This window comes from Dipodomys merriami, unplaced genomic scaffold (genome assembly GCF_024711535.1).
Source record: "Dipodomys merriami isolate MVZ:Mamm:240054 unplaced genomic scaffold, mDipMer1.0.p SCAF_9, whole genome shotgun sequence".
Classification (NCBI taxonomy): Eukaryota; Metazoa; Chordata; class Mammalia; order Rodentia; family Heteromyidae; genus Dipodomys; species Dipodomys merriami.
The window spans coordinates 25,903,807-25,916,893 of NW_027206512.1; the positions used below are offsets into that span (position 1 = coordinate 25,903,807).

Sequence of the window (13,087 nt, forward strand, 5' to 3'; positions counted from 1 at the left end):
TTTATTCCAACTTTTTTCAGAAAGTCACATGATTTGTTTCAGATCAAATGTCTTCATGATCCTTCCTATTATGGTTTATTCTCCATTCAGGAATACCCACTACATGTGTGAGCTCTTGGCCAAAACTGATATCTGGCTCATTAGGACCTACTGGGATTTCCACTGCCCATGACTACTGTTACCAAATTTTGAATTCATGGGAGGACTCCACTGAAAACCTGCCAAACCTCTGCCTGAGGTGAACCTGTCGTTGTTGGCTTGGTGCTCCTTCTCCTTCTCCCTCTCCTTCTCTCTTTCCTAACTCTTACTTTCCTCTCTCTCTCCCTCTCCTTTTTTCTGTTCTTCTTTTGAAATAATTTTGCATTCCTTGCTCAGGGGTCTGCATCAGCATAATAGACATGAGACGGGGAACCAAGTATCCTATTGAATATGGACCACTGCAATTATCTAAGTTTCATGACTGTCAAGGAAAAGTGTAGGATAACTGGAATCTTTGGAGAATACCATCAGTTAAATTGAGTTCATTGTTCAAGTCACAAGGAAGAAAAATTGATTCATTCAAAGAATGTTTACTAAGTGACTACAACATTCCAGAGGCAAATGCTGCCTATCACGAGAAAGGAAGTAGAAACGGATCCTGAACCCACATCTATTTGGATAGGGAAGTTAGAAAATAAAAATTGTCTGAAAGTGTCATCATAAGGAATACAATGGTGTTCAGTAAACACAAAGGAAATATGAACATAGGATTCCATCTCTACTACTGGCAATACACAAATACAACACAATACAACTCAATATAATACACTGCAATACAATAACAATCTTGCATAAATGTTGCATTTTGTTTGTTCCTGGGCTTTGTTTGGGAAGATTTTTCCTATTTATTATTTGTTCTTGGGATTTTGCTTATTGGGAGGATTTTTATTGTTTCAATTTCATTGTGTGCTGTTTTTATAATTAAGTTTGTATTAATTCTTGATTAAATTTCATAAGAATGTCATAATTTTCCCAAGTGTTCTAGATTATATATGATCAGTTTCAAAACTATGTGTGTGTTGGGTGTGTGTGTGTGTGTGTGTGTGTGTGTGTGTGTGTGTGTGTGTGTGTGTGTGTGTGTGTGTGTGTGTGGTGTCTGTCAGTACTGGAACTTGAACTCAGGATTACTTCATTCTTACTTGGCTTTTCCACTGTAAGGCTAAGTCTCTTTTATTGGGGACATACCGCTATTTACAACTTTTGCTGGGTAACCAAAAATTTTGTCAGAATGTGTGTCATGACTGGCTTTGAACTTTGATACTGAGATCTCACCCTCCTGTGCATTTAGGACTACAGGTGTATGCCATTGTTTATGTCTTCCTGCGTGTGTGTGTGTGAGTGTGTGTGTGTGTGTGTGTGTGTGTGTGTGTGTGTGTGTGTCTAATAAAACTTAGTGGTCTTCTCAATTACAATGCTGTCATTTATATATTATGTAATATTTCATCTCCATTTTTATTTATGGGTTTTCTGTTTTCATTAATATAACTAAGGCTTATTAAATTGACTTTTTCAAAGCATCAACTCTGTTTTAATGATTCTAACCATTCTGTTTTTACCTCTAGTTCATTTTTTTCCTGCTTTCTAACATAGCTTTTCTACAACTAATTTTGTGTTTTGTTTGTACCTATTTACCTAAAAAAAATTGAGAATCTTCAGTTGGTAATTTATTTGTTTGGGTCTGTTATTAAGGTAGGCACTCAGATGTATAAAATTCTATTGAATATTACTGTATCAGACAGATAAAAGTATTTGATGTTGATCATTTTATTTGTTGACATGAATATTTTATATGTCATATTTGATTCCTTCATTGTTTTACTATTCTTCCTAATGTATATTGCTCCGTCCATATGTGTTTGTACAACCTTACTTATTCTTCTGGTTAATTACCACTTTTATTCCTTGATGATTTGCTAAGATACGAACTTTATTTTTACCACAATATATATATATATATTTATTTATTTAGCATTACATTTTAGCTCAATAAGTGATTGGCTTGTAAAATGGTTTAGGTAATCAGCAAAACAAAAGTATATTCTGCTGTTGCAGGTTGGAATACACTAATATGTCTATTAAGGTTACTTGATCTCTAGTTTAGTTAACTCTGATCTTTGTTGGACTTTGAATGATTTTTCTATTAATGAGGGTAGAGCATGGAAATCAAATCCCTACCATTCTATCAGAACATAGTCTCCTCTGTAAGTGTAGTTGTATATATTTTAGGAAGTCAGTGTTCTGTTATGGGATGTATTTATCATTAGATATCCTTGATGGATTCTTTCTCCTATATAGTAGTCTTACTGTCTTCTGAATGATTTGGACTTGCAACCTATTCCTCAATATGAGCAATTAGCTACTCCTGATTCTTTTTGAGTACTATTTTCTTGGACTATCAATATCAGTATATAATTTTCAGTTTATGTATGTCATGATATGTCATTCAGATTCTATTGTTTAGTTGGAAAATTAAGATTATTGACATCTAGGTTGATTACTAAAAGTGTACACTGCTACTGGTAATCTATTGCTCTTTTCTGGGGTTTTGTGAGTGATCTATACTCATGTCTTTCTTCCTTAATTAAAAAAAATAATCATTAGCATTGTAAGTAAAGTGCAATTACAAACTCAATCTAATTCTAACTGGAGGAACCTACACTAACAAATAATACAATTATAAACTAAGAGACTAAGTAGAATAATTTCTCAGGCCATCTATGCAAATCAAAGTATGAATTTTCTGTTTCTCTTCTTCCTGTCAAATACATGAACAATTATATGTACACTAACATAAATATACATAATAGAAGCTTATGTTTCATATTTTACATCTTCCAAATAAAATGCACTATTGAGTGAATTGAGATACAGATATTTTAACAATTTCACAAATTTTTCTCTGTAGTTGTTCTTTTGTGATGAAGAATATTCTATCTTCACAGGAAATGGGAAAGTTTGTCCAGAGCTCTGTAGACCAGGGTGTAGTGGTGTTTTCTCTGCAGTTAATGGTCAGTAACATGATAGAAGAAAGAGCCAACACAATTGCATCAGCTCTTACACAGATTCCACAAAAGGTAAACTAAAGCTGCTGGTGGATATTTATATAATGAATTTGTTAAACAGAAAAGGATTTGAGTGCCAAAACTTGCTATATGAAAAGGAAATGAATTTATAAAACACAAATAAATTCTATCCTTCAGGAACTCTACTTAAAACACCTCAGACTGCCTTTGTCCTATTTGAGTAAGGAGAGTTGAAGAACCAACATAATATATGTATAGTGCAGGAAAGAATGCAAAAAAAATCCTCTAAAACAGTAAACGGACATTAGTAACTTATTATCCAATACATAGAAATTAGGTCAGTGTACTCGTGTCGTTTGAACTTTTATAAACTATATTTTAGGTTCCTGTTTGATGTAGGAAAGTTCTAATTAAACAACTTATGTTTTTCTGAAAAAGCAGTTACATTAATATTTGCATTGCACATGGACCACAATATAACAATTCATATATACTTATGAGGATAGTTTATAAATTAGAAATCAGTTTATTATTTTTGACCATATGTATGAAAAAAATTTAGAAACCTCTCTCAAAAGAAGTGGTGCTGTGTATGAAAAAAAAAAAAAAGAAGTGGTTCTGTGGCTCAAGTGGTGCAGCACTAGCCTTGAGCTCAGGGACAGCACCTAGGCCCTGAGTTCAAGCTCTACAACTGACTAGAAGGAAATAAGGAAGGAAGGAAGGAAGGAAGGAAGGAAGGAAGGAAGGAAGGAAGGAAGGAAGGAAGGAAGGAAGGAAGGAAGGAAGGAAGGAAAGAAGGAAGGAAGGAAGGAAATAAGAAAGGAAGAAGGAAGGAAATAAGGAAGGAAGAAGGAAGGAAGGAAGGAAATAAGGAAGGAAGGAAGGAAGGAAGGAAGGAAGGAAGGAAGGAAGGAAATGAGGAAGGAAGGAAGGAAGGAAGGAAGGAAGGAAGGAAGGAAGGAAGGACAAGTGAACAAATAAATCTTAGAAAAACCACTCTTAGTGGCCAATACACAGGGCAAGACCACTCAACTTTCCAAACAAAAAAAAAAAGGAAGGAACTTTGCAACTTTGCAGATTTTAAAATCATCTAGGTATTAGCAAACAATTGAACAAAATTTCCCAACGTCACAATGGGTTAAAGTGGCCATATTGTTATTAAGCAATAAGCTCTTCTCTTTATTATTGTTATCTTTAAGTAGTTCTACAAAGGAGTTAACAAAGCAGTTTCTGAATACATTATATCTTGATCAATGTCACTCCTCTCAACATTCTTACCCATCCCTCTCCTACATACCCCTTCCCTTACTCGACTTAGTAATTTGGGGGGTATACATTGGATTCTTTTTTTGCACTTTTTATTATTATATCTTTAAGTAGTTGTACAAAGAATTTCCCATTCTACAAACTATGTACAAGGTGTCTGACAACATTGTCATCCATTGCTGCTAACCTATCCCTTCTCTCCCCTTTTTTTTTTTTTTACAATTGAGACTAGGTGATTACATAAATTTCACATATTTTACATTGGATTCTTGACTGCATTTTCAACCTTTTTTCATCATTTATTTACCTCTGTCTTCTTGACCCTACTCCACCTGAAGCTCTTCCATTTAATACTTAAAACATTACTTATTCTGGAAGTGGCTCTGTGGCTCAAGTGGTAGAGTGCTCACCTTGAGCTGAAGAGCGCAGGGACAGTGCCCAGGCCCAGAGTTCAAGCCCCTTGACCGACCAAAAAAACACAAAACAAAACAAAACAACAACAACAACAAAAAAAAACCTTACTAATTCTAAGGTGGGTGCAGGTGATTGATGACTGTAAACCTAGCTATTCAGAATCCCATGGTCTGAGAATTGAGGTTCAAAGCCAGCCTGGGCAAGAGAGTCCTTTAGACTCTAATCTCTAATTAACTACCAAAAAGCCAGAAGTGGAGCTGTGGCTCAAGTGGTATGGGGAGCTCGGGGACTGAGCTGAGTTCAAGTCCCAGGACTGGCACACACACAAGAAATTCTACCTTTATCTACTAACCTTCTGGATGAAGGGTTAAAACTTATATTTCATTTTTTGTTCTTGTGAGTAGTGCATATTTGTGGTTACTAGAAGTTTGAAGCATTTCCTACTTGAAATAGTTAAATATATTTTTAAAATTAATTATCAATTTGCTTTTTGACAGATAAAATGAGGTATCTTGCAATAGATAACTTAAGCTACAAACGTCCATAATTAAACTGCTTCCAATAGAACCCAAGCTGAAAATAACAATATAATACTAAATGCTTATACTCACAGTTAAGATAAACTATATAAAAATGAATAATTGAGTAATTTCCACCATATATTCACAATGAATGATTTACTTTAAATTAATACTAATAATTATACTTTTAGATTATACAGTCTATCAAATGTAGCTATTCTCTGTCATAGATCTTTGGCCATATTTTCATATTAAAATATTCTTTCTTAATTCATTATCTAGCCAATTGGAAAATTTTCAATTTGATAATCTCTTTTGTTCTTCTAAAGGGTCCACTTCAAGGAGAAGACTCGTCTGCCTTTGAATTCTGTAGGAATCAAGCATGTTATGACTTGACATTTGAGATATCAAATAATATTTTCTCTACATAACAGATGTTATGGAGATATATAGGCAAGATACCAAATACCTTAGGATCCAATACTCGGCTGTACAAATAGATCTCCCAGAATGACCTCCTTGGTAAGACTCAGGGGAATAGTCAGTAAAACTATGAAAAAAGTCACATCATGAAGATAATAGTTCAATAGGAAACAAATGTATTGAACCTTTATTATCTCAAGTCTCTAAAAATAACATTGACCTTTTGTAGTAAATAAATAACAAAATTGTCATGCTAGGGTATATAATCCCATTCTTCCTGGGTAGAGAGGTACGTTATGACTGTCCCTCCTTCTCACAGTTGCTTATTTTTGAACTGCAACAGAATTTCAAATGTCATGGCAAGTGACTCCTTTCCTTGAAGTACTAGAAGCCCTGAACTTTTCATAGTGATAAACACACAAATATTATTGTGAGGTAGTAGCATGTTATTGGATGAAGCGTGGCCAGTATTTCCTTTCATACCAGCACCAACCACAGCAATTGCATTCCAGCAGTCTTTGGATGCCCTTGTATCACACGCCATGACCTCACTAGCTCCTCATGAGAACATACTACAACATGTCTCCCAGACTTTTCTTCAATTGCCACAAACTACATCTTTCATACAAATATTTTTGTGAAAACATTTGGCTTTTGTTCTTCTTTTAATTCTTTTCATTTTTCAAATCTCAAGCCACACAAAAGGTGTTCACTGAGTCTCTTCAGTGAACTTTGGTGCTTGATGCTCTTAGGTTTAAAATTCAGGGGAGTTTCATGACTAAAGTGCATGCTATGTCGAGAGCACTCACATTGAACACACTGTATTGTACCTTTCTCACTTCATCTAAAATATACTTGATCACTTTGTGGAAATTCCCCCAAATGCAGGTCATCCCCAAACCAAGGCCTTGAACAATCATGGCGGAACAAATGGTGTCTATGGTGGGCATTCCTTTGTTCGTGAATCAACCTGATAACACTGCTTGGATGAAGGCCAAGGGAGCAGCTGTTAGATTGGACTTTACCACATTTTCAAGTGACGCTCTCCTCAATGGTTTGAAGACAGTCATTAATAACCCTTCTTGAGTATAACTAATTCTCCATTGGACAGTATTTACAGACACATTCATCAGTAACAGTGCATCTATGTCATCACCTTTCACAGGAGGATTATTCTTTAATAATTTAAATGAGTTTAATGTGATATGGTTTCTAGTTTTGTTTTGGTTTTATCTTTTTATCACGAAGCTTGAAACAGCTGCCCCTTAATCTTCCCCATACAAGACTAGTGCCCTACCACTTTGAGCTATTTCTGGTTGTCAGTTGTTTAATTGGAGTACGAGACTCAGGGACTTTCTTTCCAGATTGGCTTTGAACCAAGTTCCTCATATCTCAGCCTCCTGAATAGCTAGGCTTACAGGCATGAGCTATCAGTACCCAGCTTTGTACCTTTAGTGTTAACTTTTAGTGTTAACAACAAAATAATACCAGAGTTGAACTTGATCTCACAGATTAATATGTAAGCAATTAGTGAACTCATTTCTACATATATAAACAGTGCCAAAGGTATACAGCAATTTGTAATGACTTCAAAATGTGACAATCTTTAGAAAAATGATAAATGAAGATAAAAGAAGTTGTTTTACTGGGTATCTGAAATGACTCATTCAAGTAATCTGTTTACCTATTTTTTTCTTTGTTTAACCCTTTCTGGGGCTTGAACTCATGGCCTGTGCACTATTTCTGAGCATTTTTACTCAAAGGTGTCACTCTACAACTCCACTTCTGGCTTTTTTTTGGTGGTAATTAGAGATTAGGGTCTTAGGGACATTTCTGGTGGGCCAGCTTGCAACCAGCTTCTTCAGAGCTCAGGCTCTTGAGTAGCTAGAGATATGGGTTTTAGCCAGTGAAACTTGGCTTTAATCAATAATCTTTTACCAAAAAACTCATTTTATTATTATGCTTTCTGATATAATTAAGACATATGATACAAATACCATAATAGTTACATTTTAATTTAGGAAATTCAAGTATATGATATATATTATATATATTCTATCCTCATAATCATGAAATTTATGTGGTTTTCAGACCTTTAAACTGACAACAGTACATTTAGTAGGCAGGTGCTCGACCACTTGAGTCACAGATCAGCACAGTAGAAAGGGCAATCATAGCATAACACAAATGTGAAGGCTAGTTCACCTAATTGAACTTTTAAATTTTGGTGGTACTAGGATTTACATTTTAGTTTGTTAGGTGAGCACCCTAATGGGCTGTTGACCTTAAAGCTAAAAAAAAAAAACCCAGCTATTCCCTCAATAATAAAAAGCAAGCTTCATGATCTAGCAAGGAAGAGTTGTAATTTAGAAAAGGAAGTGAAAATTAAAAGTCAAAAGAGAAAGACATTGACTACATGGTATGGGCCGAGGTGAAGTGACAAGAGAACACTAACAGTTTTAAAGCTTTAAAGTTATCAAGTTCAAGAAGAGAAATAGATATTTTTATCAGGAAATATTTGGAGCAATGTAATATCATTTGAGCAGGTCTGTAAAATCTAATTAAATCTTTGCAATTAAAAATACAAACAATAAAAGGTAAAAGAGAAAAGTGGAAAGAGACTCATTGGGATGCCTTTTACCTACTAGGACAAGGTAGGTTTTTAAAATTTTAACTTCTCAAATAAATATTGCTCAATTACAGTGTCCATTTAAAAAGCAAATATTGTAGGTGGACAATTGAAAACAAACACTGGTGCACTGGGTCCATTTCCCTTAACTTGCATTATTTATATGACACTTTAATAAACTTGGTTAGGCTTAATATATTCAGGAAAATTAAGTTCCCTTAAGGTATGTGTCTCTGTGTTTTCCTTTTAGCTATAAAGAGAATACAATGAGTTTATCAAGAATTCACCATGATCAGCCAGTGAAGCCTCTGGATCAAGCTGTCGTCTCTGGGTGGAGTTTGTCATGCTCCACAAAGGAGCCAAACACCTTCGCTGGGCTGTTCATGAGCTCAGCTGGTTCCAGTACCACTCTCTGGATGTTATTGGCTTCCTGCTGGCCTGTGTGGCAACTGTCATCTTCATCTTCACAAGATCTTGCCTTTTGTGTTGCCGGAAGTTTCCTAAAACTGGAAAAAAGAAAAGAGAGAGTTGTATCCAAGTGGCAGCTGGTAGTTCTGTTAATTACTCCAGCAAGATGACTGTGTAATGGATTGGGATCTTTCCTAGTGTGACAAGACAAACTTTAAGAAGTTTCTTGCTAACAGCAAAAATCAAGAACTCTAACAACAACAGATGCTGGAGGGGATGTGGACAGAAAGGAACCTTACTTCATTGTTGGTGGGAATGTAAACTTGTTCAACCACTTTGGAAAGCAGTATGGAGGTTCCTCAAAACACTTCACATAGATCTCCCCTATGATCCAGCAATCGCACTTTTGGGCATTTACCCAAATGTATACAAACAAGACCACACTAAAGCTACCAGCACAACTATGTTTATTGCAGCATTATTTACCATAGCAAAGATATGGAACCAACCCAGAAGCCCCTCAGTAGATGAATGGATCAAGAAAATGTGGTATATATACACAATGGAATTCTATGCCTCCATCAGAAAGAATGACATTTCCCCATTTGTTAGGAAATGGAAAGGCTTGGAAAAAATTATATTAAGTGAAGTAAGCCAGGCCCAAAGAAGCATAGGTCCCATGGTTTCCCTTATTTGCAATATCTAGTATAGGTATGAGTCAAGCGGAAAAGGTCAGATAATGTGATGTTAGGAAAACGAACCCTCAAATATGTATTTTAATGTTTTCATTTCTTTCATGCATGTGTTTCTAACGCATTTATAAGATTATTTCTTTGTTGCTTTGTATGTCCCTCCCCCACAGTGTAACCCCCGCTTTCACTTTATTTGATGTCAGTATAACATGTGGAGGAGATGGGGACAAATAAGTCGTTTAAGGATTCAGGTGGACCTGTTGCAACAAGGAGAATTACAAAATGTCATGTCAAAGCAAGCTTTACAATGTCGGTGTGGAGGGGGGGAGGGGGGTATGATTGGGTGGGGGGGAGGGAGGAGGCTGGGAAGGGAGGTGAAGGGTAAACAAAGGAGGAGGCTGCAATGCTTGGTAAGAAATGTATGCATTATCCTGCCAATGTAATTGTAACCCCTCTGTACAGTATGCTCTCAAATAAAATAAAATTAAATTTAAAAAAAAAAAGAAGTTTCTTGCTCAAGTCAGATTTTTAAATTTGTAGCTGAATGTCAAAAGTGAACTTCCACATAATTTTCTGAGCTTAACTAAGTTCCTCGTGTTTTCTGTGAACATAAGACCATTAAAAAATCCCCTCTTAATTTGAATAAGTTTTGTAAATATTTAACCTCCTTTAATTCACTTTGGAGTAACATATTGCATTTTTAAATTTTTAAAATTTTTATTGTGAAGATGATGTACAGAAGGGTTATAGTTACTTAAGTCAGGTAATAAGTACATTTCCTTTTGAACAATATTACACTCTCTCCTTCTCTTTTCCTTCTGTTCTTTTTTTAACTGATATTTTAATATATATGTATATATATATATATATATATATATACATTTTATTGTAAAGATACTGTTTCGAGAGGTTACAGTTACATGAGCAAGGTAATGAGTCCATTTCCTATCGAGCATTGTTACATCCTCCTTTATTTTTCCCCTACCATCCCTTTACTCCCCACCTCCCCAACTCCTCCCTCTTCTTCCCTCCCCCTGCAAAGCTGTACAGTTTGTTTTCAACATTCTGTCTTGTACACCTCATTGTTACAATGGGTCATCCTATATACTTATTTTAGAATTTTGTTATTTCCCTTCCCCTTTCCTTCCCCAAATTAGGAAAATGTATATACAAGATGCAGTACACATGGCTGTGAAGGTGGCTCAGTGGTAGAGTGCTTGTCTTGCATATATAAAGCTTTAGGTTCCATTCCTCAGCACCATATAAGCAGAAAAAGCCGCAAGTGGTGCTGTGGCTCAAGTGGTAGAGCACTAGCCTTGAGCTGAAGAGCTGAGGGACAGTGCTCAGGCTCAGAGTTCAGGCCCTATGACCAGCCCTCCCCCCTCAAAAATAAGATGTAGGACACTGGAATCAAATACAGTGACAACAGGGGTTGTACCATGGGGGAAAACATACAAAGAAACAAAAAAAATCACATAGTACATTAAAAAGAACAACAACAAAGATAAAACCTCTTGTGTCCCTATGTTGGTGTTCATTTCATTTAACATCATGTTATATGGTCATATGTACATAGCTTTTGATCTCTTCTGTTTGTCCTAGACATATACTAATTATTGCAGATAAGGGAAACCAAGGGACCTATGTTTCTTTGGGTCTGGCTTACTTCACTTAATACAACTTTTTACCAGATTTTCCCATTTCTTAACAAATGGGGCAGTGTCATTCTTTCTGATGGAGGCATAGAGTTCCATTAATAAAGACCCAGAAACACAACAAATCAAAGAAAGGTTGGACAAATGCGATTGTATGAAACTGCAGAGCTTCTGCATGGCAAAGGACATAGCAAGCAAGAACAATAGAAAGCCCATGAATTGGGAGAAGATCTTCACTAGTCGTACAATGGATAAGGGTCTCATATCTAAAATATACTTAGAACTCAAAAAAGTAAATGCCCCAACAACAAATCCTCAAAGAAACAACTGTTTGATTAATAAGTGGGCTAAAGATTTAAAGAGAGACTTCTCTGAAGAGGAAATAAGAATGGCCAATAGACACATGAAGAAATGCTCAACTTTTCTAACCATAAAAGAAATGCAAATCAAAACCACATTGAGATTCCACCTCACCCCAGTTGAATTAAATGATACTTTTAAGCCTTTAAAACATCAGCCTTCCTCTGGATTTATTTGGAAACTGAGGAAAAAATAGATTATCTCAAGTTCACATTAAAAGATACATTCAAACGAATTCTAGTCTCCCAATGATATAACATTCATGTGCATTAATTTTATGAACAGAATAAAATCTAGAATAAAAGTATTACAAATTTAAAGTGGTGAAATCTCTGAGCATGGATATGGGTGAACCTAATACCTTTCCATATATTCTAAGTTTTTATCTCAAACTTTTTGTTTTCATTCATAAGGATATCCACATTATTGATCACTATGCAGAAAGAGGTTACACTACTTCACTCTGCAGAGACTTACCAACTGTAGCATTAACAGAGGAGTACTTTTTCTCCTACCATCCCTTCCCAAGGAGGAGGCAACAATGCTTGATAAGAAATGTACTCATTACCTTGCTCATGTAACTGTAACCCCTCTGAACAGTATTTTCACAATAAAAGACATTAAAAGAGAGAAAAAAGAAAAGATTTTATAAAAGGTAAAAAAAATTAGAGGAGTAGTTTTAGTCAATTTGCCTATGAAATGAAACACTGATTCCAAGGTACTTTCAATGATGATACAGATCACTAGGCTCACATGACAGCTTCCTTGAGTCACAATAATTTAAGTATCTTCCTATGAAATAAAACCCTCAGGTGAGATCCCCTGTAGAAGACTATTATAGACAGTAATATACAGGCTGAGGGGTCATCGTTTGGAATTTTTATCCTATATTTTTTTACAAAATACTTTAAATATTAACTTTTAACATTGACTAGGATTATAAAGTGTATATTTAATATTCAAAAGTTTAGTCATGATTTCATAGGAAAAAAGAATAAATAGTGGATCAGCTGTGATAATTGTCGCAATAATTGATGATTGCACCTTTCAAAAAATTGTTTTCCCTAAATTTCTCTTTAGAGGGAAGAGTACTATAGTTTGCATTTTACCTGTTCCCTTAAAGACTTGTGTGCTGAAAGCTCACTCCCTGACTTTTAGCACTATTGGTTGGTGACATATTGAAGGAAGAGAGGCACAGAGCAAAGCAGTTATAACACAAGAAATGTGGCCCTGAAGAGGGTATTGGAAACCTATTTCCTTCATGCTGTGTGCCTTTGGGTTTCCAGCCTTAACCTAAGGGACTGGCTATGGTGCATATTCCCAATATGATATCCTCCCTCACCACAGCCCCTACTCCACCCAAAAAACAGAATCATAAAACAAAAGAGTCATGCCATGTCACCAGAATCATGCCATATGACTGTGGAGTGAAACCTCCAAAAGGGTGAACCAAGTAAATCTTCTCCCCTCATGAACTAATTATCTGAATTAGTTTGTTATTATAACAGAAAACTTACACATAATGGGTGGAGTACTTGAGCAAAAAAAGGACAATAATCGACAATTCAACTTCGAAAGTGGTATTCATTGAGGATCCAGAAAGAGAAGAGTTCTCAAAACATTCGAAGCAACCATGCTCTATCCAGGGGCTTTCAAA

The 13,087-nt window shown here is 35.5% G+C and overlaps 1 pseudogene; it reads left to right on the forward strand.

The window, feature by feature from the left end:
- The first annotated feature begins 28 nt into the window (after positions 1–28).
- Positions 29–8,901, forward strand: LOC138820639 (UDP-glucuronosyltransferase 2B31-like; annotated as a pseudogene).
- The last annotated feature ends 4,186 nt before the right edge of the window (positions 8,902–13,087 follow it).